General features: G+C 43.2%; 1 protein-coding gene across 2 annotated transcripts in view; it reads right to left on the bottom strand.

Moving 5' to 3' along the window:
• KCTD20 (potassium channel tetramerization domain containing 20) overlaps positions 1-18,836 on the bottom strand; it is a 48,241-nt gene extending 29,405 nt beyond the window's left edge. The window contains exon 1 of one of the 2 annotated variants that reach the window (XM_055390295.1): positions 18,417-18,836. The gene's annotated coding sequence lies outside the window, so the exon portion shown is untranslated. The remainder of the gene's footprint in view (positions 1-18,416) is intronic. The other variant, XM_031011945.3, reaches the window with a different exon arrangement.
• Positions 18,837-19,107: the final 271 nt, after the last annotated feature.

Raw genomic sequence — 19,107 nt, 5'->3', positions numbered from 1 at the left:
TCAATATAACTTACGTTGAAAGACAGCTTTTGTGCACATAAAAGGCTATGTGAGTTACTTGGATTTACATTAAGACCTTAAGTTCAGTATATTAACAGTCTAAAGACCCTTAGTTTTTTTTTATAACTGTATCAGCCTAATTACCTAATTTAAAAATATTAATGTACTACATATAAAAAGATTTAAAGAACCATATAATAAAAACTCTCGTAGCCACCTCCAGTTTAAATATAAAACATGAATCCCCTGAATTTGGCATTCCCATCAAACATCTTCACTACATTTAGTTTAATAGATGCTCTTTTCCTGTGTTAGCACTTCAAATGCCTACCAAGCAAATCCTTAAGTACTTTTTTTAAAAAGTTCTGGTAGATGTTTAAAAAATTAAACTTATAGTATACATAAAAAGGTCCTAAATATTACAACACTTTTCAAACTTAGCAAAGTTTTCTAGCATTCTTCAACTAATAATCAAATCTAAACCCAATTACTCAAGAACATATCTTAAATGAGAATCACAAATTAATCTGCTGGATTCTTTCATATGTCAAATTACTGCAAACATTACATCCTAAGTCCAGATGGACTTAAACTTTATTAACACATATCATGCACTATGTATTATTTAAGTACTTTATAAATATTATTTAATACTCAAAAAACTTTATGAGGTAGATGCCATTGTTACCCTCATTTTACACATAAGAAAACTGAAGGAAGAAGGAGGTTAAGGAAAGTTCCCACAGTCACACAGCTAACAAGCAGTGGAACCAGACTTCCGGCTTCATAGTCCATGCTGTTTACCACCACGCAGTGCCACTGCTCCTTATAGGTATAAATCACTTCAGCATTTCTATGTGTGTTTTACAGGACTGGAAATGTGACTTCAAGCTGAAGACCGGGGGCTGGGACATATACTCTTCCTGTGCTGATAATGGGCACATCTAGCACCTTTCCTCTTTAAATAATTGCTACAACAGAGCCTCTAAATCAAATACCTCCAGATGGGGGTTGATTTTACAATCTGAGTTCAAATTAAGTTCTAATTGTGAGGCTGGGTGCGGTGGCTCACGCCTGTAATCCCAACACTTTGGGAGGCTGAGGTGGGCGGATCACTTGAGGTCAGCAGTTCGAAACCAGCCTGGCCAACATGGTGAAACCCCGTCTCTATTAAAAATACAAAAAATTAGCTGGGTGTGATGGTGGGCACCTGTAGTTCTAACTACTCGGGAGGCCGAGGCAGGAGAATCGCTGGAATCTGTGAGGTGGAGGCTGCACTGAGCTGAGATCATTCCACTGCACTCCAGCCTGGGCTACAGGCTCAGTCTCGGGGGGGGGCAAAAAAAAAGAGATCTAATTCTGCTGTAACTTCTTTCAACTTTATTACCTAAATACTGGTTGGATGGAATTCTATAATTTCCATGTGGGGTGCTTCCTCTTTTGATTGAACTTAACTAGTTAAGGTCATTCTAATGAAACCTTAAGGAGAACAATCCAAGGCACATAATAGTTCAAAGAAAGCTCACGACTCCTACAAAAAAGCTGGTCAACATATAATAGAATTTCCAGGGTAAGGTCTTCAGTGTCCAGGATACTCCTCTACTTGGCTATTACCTAAAACTCTCTAAAGGAACAACTGCATAGGCTGTAAAGAATAATTTAAAGACAAACTTCTAGGAAATCCAAGGGATATACTTTTAGTAATAACATTTTTTAAAGCAGTGCAATTAAAAAATTAAAAGTATATTAGTAAATACAGTTGACTATTTTATAGAAAAGAGCTAAGCATTTATATAGCAAGAAAAGAGTTGAAGGCTTTAGAGGACAGATCCATAAATCAGTACTATAGTAACAGAGCTAACATGTAGAAAATTCATGTTATAAACAATCCACAAATCACTGTCAGAAAACAGTATCAAGGTCATCTAGTTCAAGGACCAGCACCAATTGCTGTCAAAAGTACTGTAGTAACAGAGCTAACATGTAGAAAATTCATGTTTATAAACAATCCACAAATCACTGTCAGAAAACAGTGTAAAGGTCATCTAGTTCAAGGACCAGCACCAATCGCTGTCAAAAGTTTTCATGCAGTCTTGTCAAAAATTAGGCCAATGTAGATAATGTAACCCACACACCATTTTCTGAGTCCTAAGACACTTGACGCTAAGACATCATCAATCTAAAAACTTTTTAAGAAAAAGCAGCACTATTGTATTAAATATAATTTTCAGAGGCATCCTGATTTTAAAAATGTTAAAATATGAAGTGAAAAATTATGGTATATAGTGTAAGGCTTCCTTGGGAAGGGCTATCCTTTGTACCTAAATGATATCTTCTTTTTCTTTTTTTTGAGACGGAGTCTCGCTCTGTTGCCCAGGCTGGAGTGCAGTGGCATGATCTCAGCTCACTACAACCTCTGCCTCCGAGTTCAAGCAATTCTCCTGCCTCAGCCTCCCGAGTAGCTGGGATTATGGGCATGTGCCACCAGCCCTGGCTAATTTTTGTATTTTTAGTAGGGATGGGGTTTCACCACGTTGGCCAGGCTGGTCTCAAACTCTTGACCTTGATATCAAGTGATCCACCCACCTCGGCCTCCCAAAGTGCTGGGATTACAGGCGTGGGCCATGGTGCCCAGCCATCTTTACTTCTTTTTTAATATTAAAAATGTATTTTTTTTCCTCATTAGTACAGTGGTCAGTATAAAAAAAAGAAAAAACAGACTTGGACTCCCAGGCTCAAGCAATCCTCCCACTTCAGCCTCCCAAGTAGCTGGAACCACAGATACGTGCCACCATGCCTGGCTAATTTTTTTTTTCCCCTTTTTAAATTATTCTGTAGAGACAGGGTCTCACTATGTTGCCCAGGCCAGTCTCAAGCTCCTGGGATCAAGCCATCCTTCCGCCTTGGTCTCCCAAAGTGTTGGGATTACAGGCATGGCCACCTCACTTGGCCAAAAATGCCTTCTTTAAAAATGTAATAATCCAGACACAGTGGCTCACACCTGTAATCCCAGCACTTTGGGAGGCCAAGGCAGGAGGATCGCTTGAGCCCAGGAGTTCGAGACCAGCCTGGGCAACATAGCAAGACCTTTCTTTCTTTTTTTTTTTTTTGAGATGGAGTTTTGCTCTTGTTGCCCAGGATGGAGTGCAGTAGCACGATCTCGGCTCACTGCAACCTCTGCCTCCCAGGTTCAAGCAATTCTCCTGCCTTAGCCTCCTGAGTAGCTAGGATTACAGACATGAACCACCACGCCCGGCTAATTTTTTTGTATTTTTAGTAGAGACGGGGTTTCTCCATGTTGGTCAGGCTGGTCTCAAACCCTCGACCTCAGGTGATCCGCCCACCTCGGCCTCCCAAAAATGCTGGGATTACAGGCATGAGCCACTGCACCCGGCCTAGACCTTTCTCTACAAAAATAAAAATAAAAAAAAATTAGCTGGGCATGGTGGCTCATGCCTGTGGTCCCAGCTACTCAGGAGGCTGAGATGGGAGGACTGCTTGAGTCCAGAAGGTTGAGACTGCAGTGAGCCATGATCATGCTACTGCCTTCCTGCCTGGGCAACAGAGCAAGACCCTGTCTCAAAAAAGAAGGCTAAATTTTTTTAATGCCCTTACATGACAAAATAAAATGCCAGCAACCTTATGATGGTCTCCCAATCACCCACCGCCACAATTTTACCAATCATGAACCTCAAAATCTGGGATCTCAAACCTTCCACCCAAGACTACAAAACACCTCTACTAGTTCATCCCAGTCTACCTAAAAATATCCAAAAATAATCTATTACACCCACTGTGACTTCCATGCACTAGTTTGATCCTACCCCCGGAAAAACATATCCTTCCATCACTTCCAACCCTTTAAATATTAAAGACAAGTACCATAAATTTCCCTTCTTTGATTAGCATATTAAATCTATAATTCTTGCCACAGTTTTGCATTTAACACTGTTTCCAGACTTCTTGATATTTTTGCAGTGGCAGATCATGACTCACTGTAGTCTCCAACTCCTGGGCTCAAGCAATCCTCCTGCCTCAGCCTCCCAAGTAGCTGGTATTACAGGTATGCACAACCATGCCCAGCTAATTTTTTAATTCTATTTTAAGTAGAGATAGGAGTCTCACTATGTTGCCTAAACTGGTCTCTAACTTGTGGGCTCAAGCAATCATCCCACCGGGGCCTCCCAAAGCATTGGAATTATAGGCGTGAGTCCCCATACCTGGCCTCAACATTTGATTAGGATACAGACTTAAAAATAGCAAGGCCTTCTTTAATGCTCAGCATTAGTAAAATTACAAGAAACCATTCCAATTCTAAAATCCACCATATGACCGAGGCAAGTAATGTGGGAATCTCTGAAAAGCATCAGATAAGTGATTTAAAGGATTAAATAGTATCTTCATTAATTCAGGAATAGCATACAGCCCACAATGGCTCACACATGCAATCCCTGTACTTTAGGAAGCCAAGGTGGGAGGACTGCTTGAGCCCAGGAATTTGAGACCAGCCTTGGCAACACAGTGAGACCCCCATCTCTCCAAAAAATAAAAAATTAGGCCGGGCACGGTGGCTCACACCTGTAATCCGAGCACTTTGGGAGGCCGAGGCAGGTGGATCACTTGAGACCAGGAGTACCAGGCTGGGCCACACGGCAAAACCCCGTCTCCACAAAAAGAAATACAAAAAAAATTAGCCAGGCATGGTGGCATATGCCTGTAGTCCCAGCTACTTGAGAGGCCAAGGTTTGCATGAGAGGAGGATTGCATGAGACTAGCCTGGACAACACACCAAGACCGCCATCTCTTTACCATCTCTTTTTTCCAGACGTGGTTTTGCACACCTGTAGTCCCAGCTACTCAGGAGTGGGCTACAGGCTCCACAGGCTCTTTACCATCTCTTTTTTCCAGGCATGGTTGTGCACACTTGTAGTCTCAGCTACTCAGGAGGCTGAGGCAGGAAGGTCATTTGAGCTCAGGAGGTCAAAACTGCAGTGAGCTGTGATAGCACCACTATATGCCAATGTGGATGACAGAGCAAGATCCCATCTCTTAAAAAAAAAAAAGCCTGGGCATGGTGGCTCAGGCCTGTAATCCCAACACTCTGGGAGGCCAAGGTGGGCAGATCATCTAAGGTCAGGAGTTCGAGACCAGCCTGGCCAACATGGTGAAACCCTGTCTCTACTAAAAATACAAAAATTAGCTGGATGTGGTGACCGGCGCCTGTAATCCTGGCTACTTGGGAGTCTGAGGCAGGAGAATCGCTTGAACCTGGGAGGCAGAGGTTGCAGTGAGCCAAGATTGCGCCACTGCACTCCAGCCTGGGTGACAGAGCAAGACTCCGTCTCAAAAAAAAAGCTAATTTTTTAGCGATGGGGTCTTGCTATGTTGCCCAGGCTGGTCTCAAGCAATCCTCCTGCCTTGGCCTCCCAAAGTGCTGGGATTACAGGTGTGAGCTACTGTACCTGGCCTCAGAACATTTTCCAGAACACTGGGATTTCTACTGCTACCAATGGGCAAGTTTCTACCAGAATAAACCTCCTACTGGAGAGCGCTCAGAAAAGCTGAGTAAAACAGAAAAAAAACATCTGTTTGAAGGCATCAGACAACTAGTGAAGTGGCCAAGACTCAAGAAGTGAATTCCTACAGAGAAGATGTGATGGTCAATTTTATGTATCAACTTGGCTAGGCTACAGTCCCGTTATTCAAACAGTAACACAGGTGTTGCTGTCAAGGTATTTGGTAGATACAATTACAGTCTATAGTTACTTACTTTAAGTAAGGAAGATTATCCTAGATAATCTGGGTGGGCCTGATCCAATCAGTTGCTTTAAGGGCAGAACACAAACTTCTCTGAGGAAGAAGAAATTCTGCCTGCAGACTGTAGCTTTTGCTCCTATCCTAGAGTTCCTGCCTGTCCCTCCTGGCTGCAACCTGTCTTACGGGTTTCAGACTTGCCTAGCTAGTCCCCAACATTGTGTGAACCAATTCCTTGCAATAAATAGCCTAATATGTATGTGTGTGAACACACACACACACACACACACACACACACTACTGGTTCTATTTTCTTTGGTGGAATGCTAATAGAGAAAGCAAATAAGTTAAGCCAACACTCTGTACCACTTTTCTCCTCCAGATATTTGCCAATTTGGAAGCAGCTGCCAAAAGGCTATAAAGCTAAGTAGAAAGCAGCAGCTAAAAAGTTGAGAAGTTTTTTGTTTGTTTGTTCTGTTTTTGTTTTTAGACGGAGTCTCGCTCTGTCGCCCAGGCTGGAGTGCAGTGGCATGATCTTGGCTCACTGCAACCTCCGCCACTCAGGTTCAAGCGATTATCCTGCCTCGGCCTCCTGAGTGGCTGGGACTACAGACACCTGCCACCACACCCAGCTAATTTTTGTATTTTTAGTAGCGACAGGGTTTCACTATGTTGGCCAGGCTGGTCTCAAACTCCTGACCTCAGGTGATCCGCCCACCTCAGCCTCCCAAAGTGCGGGGATTACAGGCGTAAGCCACTATGCCCGGCCCAAAAGTTGAGAAGTTAAGCAGAGCTTTTGTCAGCGTCAAGATGCTGGAGAGACAAAAACTGGAATGGGTCTGCAGAGGAGGAAGGATCCTGTGAAATACCCCAGGTTTTCCACTGGGAGCCTAAAAGTAACACTGTAGAATGGGTGGCAAACTTTTCTGGTAAAGAGCCATAAAGTAGGCCAGGCACGGTGGCTCATGCCTGTAATCCTAGCACTTTGGGAGGCCAAGACGGGCGGATCACCTGAGGTCAGGAGTTCAAGACCAGCCTGGCCAACAACATGGTGAAACCTCAATTCTACAGAAATATAAAAATTAGCCAGGCATGACTACAGGCAGGTGGGTGCCTGTAGTCCCAGGTACTTGGGAGAGTGAGGCGGGAGAAGTGCTTGAACCCGGCGGCGGAGGTTGCAGTGAGCCGAGATTGTGTCACTGCACTCCAGCCTGCGGGACAGAGCAAGACTCCGACTCAAGAAAAAAAAAAAAAAGGCTGGGCACAGTGGCTCACGCCTGTAATCCCAGCACTTTGGGAGGCCCAGCTGGGTGCATCACCTGAAATCAGGAGTTCGAGACAAGCCTGACCAATATGGTGAAACCCCATCTCTACTAAAATCACAAAAATTAGCCGGGTGTGGTGGCGTGCATCTGTAGTCCCAGCTACTCAGGAGGCTGAGGCAGGAGAATTGCTTGAACCCGGGAGGTGGAGGTTGCAGTGAGCTGAGATCACGCCACTGCACTCCAGCCTGGGCGACAGAGCGAGACTCCATCTCAAAAAAAAAAAAAGAGCCATAAAGTAAATATTTTAGGTCTTGTGGGCCACACTATTATAGAGCAAAAGCAGTCATAGACAATTTGTAAATGAGTAAGCATGGCTGTGTTCTAATAAAACTTTGTGTACAAAAAAGGCAGCAGGCGGTAGTTTGTCCACTGCTCATATAGAAGATTTGAATAACATCATTCATAAATTAACCAAATTTGCACCCAATTGCAGAGTAATTCTTTTGCAAGTACACTTGAAAAATTAATCAGAACTGACCACATTCAGGCTACATAGTAAGTCTCAATACATTTCAAAAGATTGAAAGAATAGTTATGTTCTCTGAACACAGTGGAATTAAGTTAAAAATCAATGACAAAAACAAAATATCCTCAAATGTTGGAAAATTAAGCAACACACTTCTGAATAACCTTGGACCAAAAACAGAACACAATGAAATGGAGAAAATATTTTGAACTGAATGAATACAACATATGTGAACTTGTTAAATAAGCCTAACTCCAGGCACAAAGGAAAATTTATAGCTTTAAAACATATATTAGAGGCCGGGCACGGTGGCTCATATCTGTAATCCCAGCACTTTGGGAGGCCAAGGCGGGCGGATCACCTGAGGTCAGGAGTTTGAGACCAGCCTGACCAACATCAAGAAACGTCTCTACTAAAAATACAAAATTGCTGGGTGTGGTGGTGCATGCCTGTAATCCCAGCTACTGGGGAGGCTGAGGCAGGAGAATTGCTTGAACCCAGGAGGCAGAGGTTGCGGTGGGCCAAGATCACACCATTGCACTCCAGCCTGGGCAACAAGAGCAAAACTCCGTCTCAAAAAAAAAAAAACAAAAAACAAAACATTAGAAAAGAATGAAAAACAATAATCAAAGTATCTTTCTCAAGGCAGAAAAATAATAGGTTATTAATCCTAAAGAATATATAAGGAAAGAAATAAGGGCAGAAATTAATGTAAAAGAAAACACAAGCTCAACTGAGAAAAATCAATAAAGCCAAAAGTTGGCTTTAAGAAAACAAAACAAAATAAAACAAAAGGCTGGGGGTGGTGGCTCACGCCTGTAATCCCAGCAGTTTGGGAGGCCAAGGCGGGTAGATCACTTGAGGTCAGGAGTTCAAGACCAGCCTGGCCAACATGGTGAAACCCCGTCTCTACTAACATTACAAAAAAAATTAGCCAGGCAATAGTGGCACGCGTCTGTAATTCCAGCTACTTGGGAGGCTGAGGCACTCAAATTGCTTGAGCCTGGGAGGCGGAGGTTGCCATGAGCCAAGATCACGCCACTGCACTCCAGCCAGGGCAACAGAGTGAGACCCTGTATCCAAAAAAAAAAAGCTAAGAAAACTGATAAGCCCTAAAAACTGATCAAGAAAGAAATAATGGTGGTAATGTCTGCACAACTTTGAATATACTAAACCACTCAACTCTATACTTTCTATGAGTGAATTGTATGTTATGTGAATTCTCTCTCAATGAAGTTGTTTTAAAAAGAAAATAAGGCTGGGCACGGTGGCTCACGTCTGTAATCCCAGCACTTCGGGAGACTGAGGCGGGCGGATCATGAGGTCAGGAGTTCAAGACCAGCCTGGTCAACATAGTGAAACCCCATCTCTACTAAAAATACAAAAATTAGCCGGGTGTCATGGTGTACACCTGTAGTCCCAGCTACTCAGGAGGCTGGGGCAGGAGAATTGCTTCGGGAAGCGGAGGTTGCAGTAAGCCAAGATAGCGACATTGCACTGCAGCTTGGGCAACAGAGTGAGACTTCATCTAAAAAAAAAAAAAAGAAAATGAAGATGCACACTACAATGATCACAGATGAAAAAAGATTATCATTATACATCCCATGAGACTAAAAAGATGAGCAGTTATTTTGTACAACTTATGCCAGTAAATTAGAATTTGCAGATTAAATGAATATTCCATAATTTATTGAAACTGACTTAGAAAAATTAGAAAATCTGCAAAGTCCTATATCTAGTAAAGAAATTTAATTGATAATTAAAACTTTTCCAGAATCAAATGGCTTGACTAGCAAATTTTCCCACACTTTTAAGGAAGAAATTATATCAAACTTTCTCATGAATATAATCACAAAAATCCTAAACAAATTATGAGAAAATCAAATTCAGCCACATAAAAAAGGATAATACATTATGGCAAAGATTGGTTTAACATTCAAAAATCAATTCATATGATTCACCAATTTAAAAAATAGGCCAGGCACATTGACTCACACCTGTAATCCCAGCACTCTGGGAGGCCAAGGTGAGCAGATCACTTGAAGTCAGGAGTTTGAGACCAGCCCGGTCAACATGGCGAAACCCTGTCTCTACTAAAAATACAAAAATTAGCTGGGCATGGTAGTGTGTACCTGTAATTCCAGCTACTCAGGAGGCTGAGGCATGAAAAGCACTCGAACCCGGGAGGAGGAGGTTGCAGTGAGCTGAGACTGCACTACTGCACTGCCTGGGTGACAGAGTGAGACTCTGTCTCTAAATAAATAAATAGAAATCTGTTTGAAAATAACTGAAATAGGGCCAGGTGCAGCAGTTTATGCCTGTAATCCTAACACTTTGGGAGGCCAAGGCAGGAGGATCGCTTGAGCCCAGGAGTTCAAGACAAAACTGGACAACACAGTGAGACCTCGTTTCTACAAAAAATAAAAAAATTAGCTGGGTGTGGTGGCACATACCTGTAGTCTCAACTACTTGTGCAAGGCTGAAGTGGGTGGACTGCTTAAGCCCGGAGGTCAAAGCTGCAGTGAGCTGAAATCTTGCCACTACACTTCAGCCTGGGTGACAGAGCAAGACCTTATTTCAAAAAAGAAAATAACTGAAATAGTGTGAAATAGTATTGATATATTAGATTTTTAAAAGGCAAGTTGAAACAATAAATGTATCCACAGAAAAAAGATGGAAAAGATTATTCTCCCTTAACTGTAGAATCACGTGACTTTTCTTTTAAAAAGTTATTGTCTTACTGAATATTCTAAAGTCTCTAAAATGAATGTGTTATTATCTTTAAAATAAGGAAAAATGAAAATGTATCTCTAAAAACAGATACCTCCTCAAGAAAACGTTGGAATCACTGGAATGGTTTCTTAAAAACTGCTTGTAACTAGGTTCCATGGCACACTATTGTAGCCCCAGCTACTTAGGAGGCTGAGGTGGGAGGATCACTTGAGCCCAGAAGTTCTGGGCTGTAGTGCACTATGTCAATCAGGTGTCTGCACTAAATTTAGCATCAACGGTGACCTCCCAGGAGCAGGGATCCACCAGGATGCCTAAGGAGGGGAGAACTGACCCAGGCTGGAAACAGGCAAGTCAAAACTCCTGTGCTGATCAGTAGTGGGATCAAGACTGTGAATAGCTACTATGCTTCAGCCTGGGCAACACAGCAAGACTTCTATCTCTTAAAAAGTAAAATAAGATAAAATAAATTTTTAAAACTGCTTGAAACAGTTTAAGAGAAAATTTTTAAAGTTTAATCAGAAAACAATATATTATCACATAAAATAGTTTGACATTCTTCCATCTAGATTAAAGAAGAAATGAGCTTAATAGATGAATTAGGAATTTAGGTTAATGTATGGAATAGTTTTTCAAGCACATTATTCAGTAGGCTAACAGGATAATCTTAAATATAACATAACACAATGATTTATACAGAGACATAATATGCTTCTTAGGGTATACAAAAGTAAGCATGGTTCTGAAGAACAGGTAAAGCCAGTCACGTGAAAAAGAATGCTGCCTGGGCCTCATGGCGTAGGACATAGTGATGAAGGAAAGGGAGCATTCAGATTACCCAACACATAACCTTTCTTTTTTTTTTTTTTTTGAGACAGAGTCTCACTCTGTCACCCAGGCTGGAGTGCAGTGGCACAATCTCAGCTCACTGCAACCTCTGCCTCCCAGGTTCAAGCAATTCTCCTACCTCAGCCTCCCAAGTAGTTGGGATTACAAGCACGTGCCACCGTGCCCAGCTAATTTTTGTATTTCTAGTAGAGACAGGGTTTCGTCACATTGGCCAGGCTGGTCTCAAACTCCTGACCTCAGATGATCCACCTGCCTCCACCTCCCAAAGTGTTGGGATTACACGCATGAGCCATTGCACCCGGCCCCAATACATAACTTCTTTTTTTTTTTTTTTTTTTAGGACAGAGTCTCGCTCTGTCGCCCAGGCTGGAGTGCAGTGGCGCAATCTCGGCTCACTGCAAGCTCCGCCTCCTGGGTTCACGCCATTCTCCTGCCTCAGCCTCCCAAGTAGCTGGGACTACAGGCGCCTGCAACCATGCCCAGCTAATTTTTTATATTTTTAGTACAGACGGGGTTTCACCATGTTAGCCATGATGGTCTCGATCTCCTGACCTTGTGATCCGCCCGCCTCAGCCTCCCAAAGTGCTGGGATTACAGGCGTGAGCCACCGCGCCTGGCCACCAACACATAACTTCTTAAACAGATTGTCGGGGCTGAACTGTGTCTCCCTCAAAATTCATATGTGAAGCCCTAACCCCTGGTCCTCAGAATGTGCCTGTATTTGGAGACAGTGCCTTTTAAACGAAGTCATTAAGGTGGGCCCTAATCCAATATGTCTGGAGTCCTCAAAATGGGGCGAGTAGAACACATAAACAGAGGGATGACAATGTGAAGATGAGAGGTGAAGCCAGCTGGACTTCCTGGGTCGAGTGGGGACTTGGAGAACTTTTCTGCCTAAAGGATTGTAAACGCAATTGGAGAACTTTTCTGCCTAGCTAAAGGATTGTAAACGCTCCAATCAGTGCTCTGTGTCTAGCTAAAAGATTATAAATGCACCAATCAGCACTCTGTAAAAACACACCAATCAGCACTCTGTGTCTAGCTAAAGGATTGTAAACGCACCAATCAACACTATGTAAAAATGCATGAATCAGCGCTCTGTGTCTATGAATCAGCGCTCTGTGTCTAGCTAAAGGTTTGTAAATGCACCAATCAGCACTGTGTAAAAACGCACCAATCAGTGCTCTGTGTCTAGCTAAAGGTTTGTAAATGCACCAGTCAGCACTCTGTAAAAACGCACCAATCAGTGCTCTGTGTCTAGCTAAAGGTTTGTAAATGCACCAGTCAGCACTCTGTAAAATGGACCAATCAGCAGGACATGGACAGGGCCAAATAAGGGACTAAATGCTGGCCACCTAAGCCAGCAGCAGCAGCCCGCTCAGAACCCCTTTCACACTGTGGAAGCTTTATTCTTTCGCTCCTCACAATAAGTCTTGCTGCTGCTCATTCTTTGGGTCCGCACTAACTTTATGAGCTGTAACACTCACTGAGAAGGTCTGCGGCTTCACTCCTGAAGTCAGCAAGACCACGAACCCACTGGAAGGAAGACGCTCCAGACACATCTGAACATGTGAAGGAACAAACTCTGGATACACCATCTTTAAGAATTGTAACACTCACTGCGAGGCTCTGCAGCTCCATTCTTGAAGTCAGTGAGACCAAGAACCCACTGGAAGGAATAAATTCCGGACACAAAGACACAGGGAGAAGAAAATGGCCATCTACAAGTCAAACAGAGGTCTCAGAAGAAAACAAACCCTCCTGACACCATCTTGGCCTTCTAGCTTCCAAAATTGTGAGAAAATAGATTTCTGTTGTTCAAACCACCCAGACAGTGGTCCTTTGCTTTGGCAGCCTTAGCAAACCAATACACAGATACAACTGCAAAAATTAAATTTCACGTTCTCCCTGTAAAAAAGAGATTTGAGACAAACACATGGAGGGTGTCTTAGATAATTTTAAGATATGTACTGTGATCCTCACATAGAGGTGTAAGTTACTACCTGTTTTATTCTAAGGAAATTGAACTTTCAATAATCTATGCAACAATAATTCATTGTAACTTTCCTCCATAATTTTTAAAATGGTATTTTACATTTGTATAGCATATAAAATTCAAATTTCATTCCTATTTGTTAGTTCATTTGATCCTCACAACCTTCTGTATGAAACAGAAATTTTGAACCTAGAATCACAGAGCTAGCAGTGACAGCGACAACTAGAAGCAAATCATCTGACCTGGATCATGGATCTTTCTACTACATTCCAATGCTTTCCAAAATTTTAGTAATGTTCCTGTTTTAGTAAGGGCAGAGATAAAGCTTACTTTATACTTATCATAAAACCTCAGTATTTCAAATATATATATATATATATATATATATACACACACACATACACATATATTTTGGAGACAGGATCGTGCTCTGTCGCCCAGGCTGGAATGCAGTGGCACGATCTCAGCTCACTGCAACCTCCACCTTCTGGGTTCAATCGATCCACCTGCCCTGGCCTCCAGAGTAGCTAGGATTAAAGGCGCACACCACCACACCTGGCTCATTTTTATATTTTTTGTAGAGACAGAGTTGTGCCATGTTGCTTAGCCTGATCTCAAACTCCTGGGCTCAAGCGATGTGCCCATGTCAGCCTCCCAAAGTGCTGGGATTATAGGTGTGAGCTACAGCACCCACCATGAAATAAATTATAAATATGTCTTCCTTTCTAAGCAAAATAGTATATCAAAAATTATATATTTTTTTCTTTTTTTTTTGAGACAGAGTCTCGCTCTGTTGCCTAGGCTGGAGTGCAGTGGTGCGATCTTGGCTCACTGAAATCTCTGCCTCCCAGATTCAAGCCTCAGCCTCCCCAGTAACTGGGATTACAGTCGCATGCCAACACGCCCAGCTAATTTTCTGTATTTTTAGTAGAGACGGGGGTTTCACCATGTTGGCCAGGATGGTCTCAAACTCCTAGCCTCAAATGATCCACCCACCTCAGCCTCTCAAAGTGCTGGGATTACAGGCTTGAGCCATCCTGCCCAGCCTAAAAATATTTTTGAAAACATTAATGGCCAGCATTTCCTGAAAACTTACAGTTTGTGAGGCACAGTTCTATGAACTTTACATGAATTAACTCAATCCTAAAAATCCTGGGATAGGTAGGTACTATTATTGTCTATTTCAGAGACAGAAACTGATAAAGTACTTTATCCAACCTAGTAAATGGAGGAGTCAGGATTTGAACCCAGGCAACACTGACTCCACAACCCACATTCTTAACCACTTCCCAATGAAATATAACTAGGACACTCTTGAGCATATATTTTAATGGCTTTGAAGTCAAATGGACTTACTTTAGTACAGGCTCAGCCACTTATTAGGTATATTATTTGAGGCAAACTTAATCTCTTGTGTCTTAGAATCTTTATCTATAGAATGGAGATTAAATGGGACAATGATGTAAAACCATTTAGTAAGTGGCTGGTATAGAACGTATACTAATTATTAAGCCATTACTATTTTTATTTCTACTACTTTCAGGAATATATAAGAGCAATCAATCCTACAGTATCTAATTTGGGGATTCCAAGCTAAAACATCAAAAGGCCCTCTTTCTTCATCCGTAATTCTTTCCTTCCTACTATTCCAGAAATACATGTACTATTCCCAATAATCTCATTTTCCATTAAGAAATATCACATTGGATGAGGTTAGTAGTTAGATGAGTCTTAAATTCTTTGTTCGTTTTTTAATTTTTAAAATAATACAGACAGGGTCTCCCTGTGTTGCCCAGGATGGTCTGGAACTTCTGGGCTAAAGAAATCCTCCCCCCTTGACCTCCCAAAGTGCTGGGATTACAGGCGTAAGCCACCACACCTGGCCATCAGTCTTAAATTCTATCACAGAGGTACCTAATAAGTTTGATAAGGACAATAGTTATACTCTTGATGACAACTTCCAAAGATTCTGGGCATTGCTCAAGCATTTAACATATTTTAAAAATCACCAAAGTAGTTATCTAAGCCTTTATTTAATATTTTTTTTAAAATACTGAGTTCAGGCCTGGCATGGTGGCTCAAACCTGTAATCCCAGCACTTTGGGAGTCCCAGGTGGGCGGATCACCTGAGGTCAGGAGTTCGAGACCAGCCTGACCAACATGGTGAAACCCCGTCCCAACTAAAAATACAAAAAATTAGCCGGGCATGGTAGCGGGCGCCTGTAATCCCAGCTACTCGGGAGGCTGAGGCAGGAGAATCGCTTGAACCCAGGAGGCAGAGGTTGCAGTGAGCCGAGATCACGCCATTGCACTCCAGCCTGGGCAACAAGAGCGAAACTCTGTCTCAAAAGAAAACAAAAAAACAAAAACTGAGTTCATAACATTTCCTGGGCTTTACAAGATAGCTATCTCTTGCTCTTATTTGTCCTTTCACTACTTATTTCAAGCTTCAAAGAGTTCCTTATTATTAGTACTCCCACTTTTTATGATTTATATGGCTACATCATATCCTCCTTCAATCTCCATTTTTCCAGATAAGATAATATTGCTTTTGTAGTCATATGAAAGTCTCTCCATTTTTCTCCATCTACTTATAATTTCTCTGGACCTTTTCTACTTTTGAAGCATTTTCTACTTTTGAAGCATTTAATTTGGTGGGAAGAACACTGGGCTAGGAGCCAGAAGTCCTCACTCTGCAATCTCATCTCTCAGATTCTTTATCTGAGAGGATTGCACTTGATAAATTTTAATAAGCTCCTTTATATCTCTAAGCCTCATATATCTAAGACTCTGGATCTTCCAACTAAAAATCATGTGGTATTCTAACAATTCCCCTCAATATTTCACTCCACTTAGCCAAAGAGGGGCAGGAAGATCAGATTGAAGGCCAGAGGAAGACACAACAATCAGGAAGCTCAGGGCTACAGAAGGAAAGACATGACATTTTATGAATCAACAGAAAAAGATTCAATAAAATAAATCAGACACCAAAGAGAGGAAAAAAGTCACAGAAACACATGGCCTAATTCCAACCTCATCTCTACACATCTATTTGAAGGGGGAATAATAAATATAAAAATGCGTGTATTATTGTCCTTACCAAAGTTACTAGATGTCTCGGTTACAGATTTTTTTTTTTTTTTTTTGAGACGGAGTCTCACTCTGTTGCCCAGGCTAGAGTACAATGGCGCGATCTCGGCTCACTGCAACCTCTGCCTCCCGGATTCAAGTGATTCTCCTGCCTCAGCCTCCCGTGTAGCTGGGATTACAGGTGCCCACCACCATGCCTGGCTTATTTTTGTATTTTTAGTAGAGACAGGGTTTCACCAGGTTGGCCAGGCTGGTCTGAAACTCCTGACCTCAGGTGATCCATCTGCCTCGGCTTCCCAAATTGCTAGGATTACAGGCGTGAGCCACCACGCCCGGCTTCTGTTACAGAATTTAAGACTGACCTAACTACTACAGTTAGGCCTAATACAATGTATTTCTTAACTTCTTATGGAAAACGAGATTATTGGAATAGTACGTGTATTTCTGGAATAACAGGAAGGAACAAATTGTGGATGAATAAAGAGAACCTTTTGGCAGCAGTGGAGTTTATCCAGCCCTCATTTCTGCCTCAAAGGAGGAATGCAACTCTGTGCCAGAAATATGTGTCTATATTGCAATGCTGTTGATAAAACAGCCTACTATAGGGCTTTGAGGAAAATAGGCATTACGCAGGTATTTGATGACTAAATTAACGTCCAGCTGAACTGAAAGCCCTCATAATGCTACTAGTACTGCTACATACCAGATAATATGACAGTCAAGGACATGGGAATTATATGGCATTGGCTGCCCTGGTTCCATGGGGAGACTGAGTGAGCTGGGCGGAGGAGATTTGGCCTAATGGCATTAAGCTCTGATGATACTAGAAGCAGCCCTCAGAAGGAAAAGATTAATGGGCTATCTCTAAACCACCAGAGCAATATCGGAATATGTATGAAAATCATTTCCTACCCCGTGTCAGGGTCAAAAAAAAGCACTATCTTTTCTCATATTGGTTTCTGGAGAGTCAGGGCTTCTTGTCCTACGACTGGTTTGGGGCAGGGGAGGAAAACATCGACAAAGGGTTAAGGCTGTTGGGCAGTTTTTAAAATTCCCAGCCCAGCCTAAAGGTGGTGTCTGTCAACGTGTGGTCGGTCCCTGGATCATCAGTAACAAACCAACAGTGCAGGTGCTTGCTTAAATCCCAGACTCAGGGACCCATCACAAATCTCTAGAATCAAATTTATGGAAGAGGTGCTAGGGTACTGCAACCTTATTACTAAGGAACAATCTTCTGTTTCAGAACTATGGCCTAGGAATTGGGGTTTCAGGTGGGGGCCTTGAGCGGAAGTCCTCTGACTCTGGATTCATCACATCCGACAGACACTACTACAACACTTTGTTTTGAAGACCATTAAAAAACTACCTCAACTTCTCGCACAACGAACAGGAACAAAACTAAGGACTCTGGGACATATTTTCATAAGCTGGTTAAACAGTTCCTTCACAGCCTTGTTTATCATGTTAGTTTGTTCACTAGATTCTTATTTAAAAATAAATCTCTTCAACTGAGGAATTTTCAGAAAGAATCACAAACTCCAAAATAGAAGAGTTTTCTCATAGTGCAGAACTGGGCTTGTAAACCTGAAGACACTGCTATAAAAAGCAAAGTTTTACTTAAAAGAAAATTGCTGGTTAAGGCTTTCCCCAGCTCTTTTGCACTCAGAGCCACGGATGAAAGCTGGCAATTTGCGGGTGGCAGGGAAGGAAGACGCGGAAACGGGGCTGAAAAGACCGAGCAAAATGCACTCGGCTCCAGAGTTCAGGAGGAAGTCCCCATCAACTACCTAATTTTTAATGGAGCCAATTAATTGCCAGAAAAACCGCGTCTGCAAATGTTTTGCCAGTCAACACTCCAGGTTCTCGCCACTCCTCTCGTGCGGGATGAACCACCCGAGGCCTGCAAAAAGCACTCAAGCAGTCAAGTTACACTTCAGCTGTGCCCACCACCTGGGCGCAGCGTCGCCTCCCTCCCCAGGATCACCAGACTCTGCCCTCCGCGCGGAAACGGGAGCCCATCAAGCCGCTGCCCACAGGTTCCTCGCGCCCAGCTCAGCCCCGCGGCCTTTCGACTCGGGGGTCCGAACCGCCGCAGCGTCCGGAGGAGACGCCCCCTCGGCCACAAAGGGAAGACTCGGGCCACGCCCGCCGCCACACTCTCCCTGCCCGGTTTTCGCGCCCGAAACCGTACCGCGCCGCCACTTACTCGTCGCTCCCCGCCGCGCTGTCGCGCTCGGGGCTGGAATCCGCCCGGGAGGCGCGCGCAGGCCGCGCAGCCAGAAGCCGCAGCCGGGACCGGCTGTGCCGTAGCGGCGCGCGCCCCCCGCCCCGGACCGCGCGGCCACGCGGCTGAGTCACCCAGCGCTTCACGTTAAGAGTCCCCTCCGCGCGTGGCACGCCGGGAAGGCCGTGTCGGGGGACCCCGTCCGGGGCCGCACCGTAAATGGGTGTCGCCTTTCCTCCAGTCCACTCTGCACCCAACCTCAGCGGGCGCACTTTTCTGAGTTGCGCATACCCTCTCAATTATTAAAGGTTGCAGACGGAAAAGTTAGTAGTTTTCGGAATTGTAGAATACGCTCGTGCAGCGCCAGGACGGCTAATGCTTACGCGAAAATGTGGAACCCTGATCTCCCCATGCGTGGAGCGAGGTTGGAGGTAGCGTAGTAAGAATACTGGAGTTGCTTAAACGCATTTGCTCGAAAGTCACTACCCTGGATATACATTCTGGCCAAAAGAAAGGGGAAAAAACTCCACATTTTTCTCAAATACTGAGTTTCATGAAGGTACCTGCTATGACAAAGTTGTATTACAAATTTTAAATCAACCGGAAGCAAGTTACTGGGAAAACTGTGTTATGAGTAAAAGATTTCAACATTCAAAAAACATCTATATATGGT

The sequence above is a fragment of the Gorilla gorilla genome, chromosome 5 (genome assembly GCF_029281585.2).
Source record: "Gorilla gorilla gorilla isolate KB3781 chromosome 5, NHGRI_mGorGor1-v2.1_pri, whole genome shotgun sequence".
NCBI classification, from domain to species: Eukaryota; Metazoa; Chordata; class Mammalia; order Primates; family Hominidae; genus Gorilla; species Gorilla gorilla.
The sequence above is the reverse complement of the archived record's forward strand: the minus strand, read 5'-3'. Positions and strand labels throughout refer to the sequence as shown.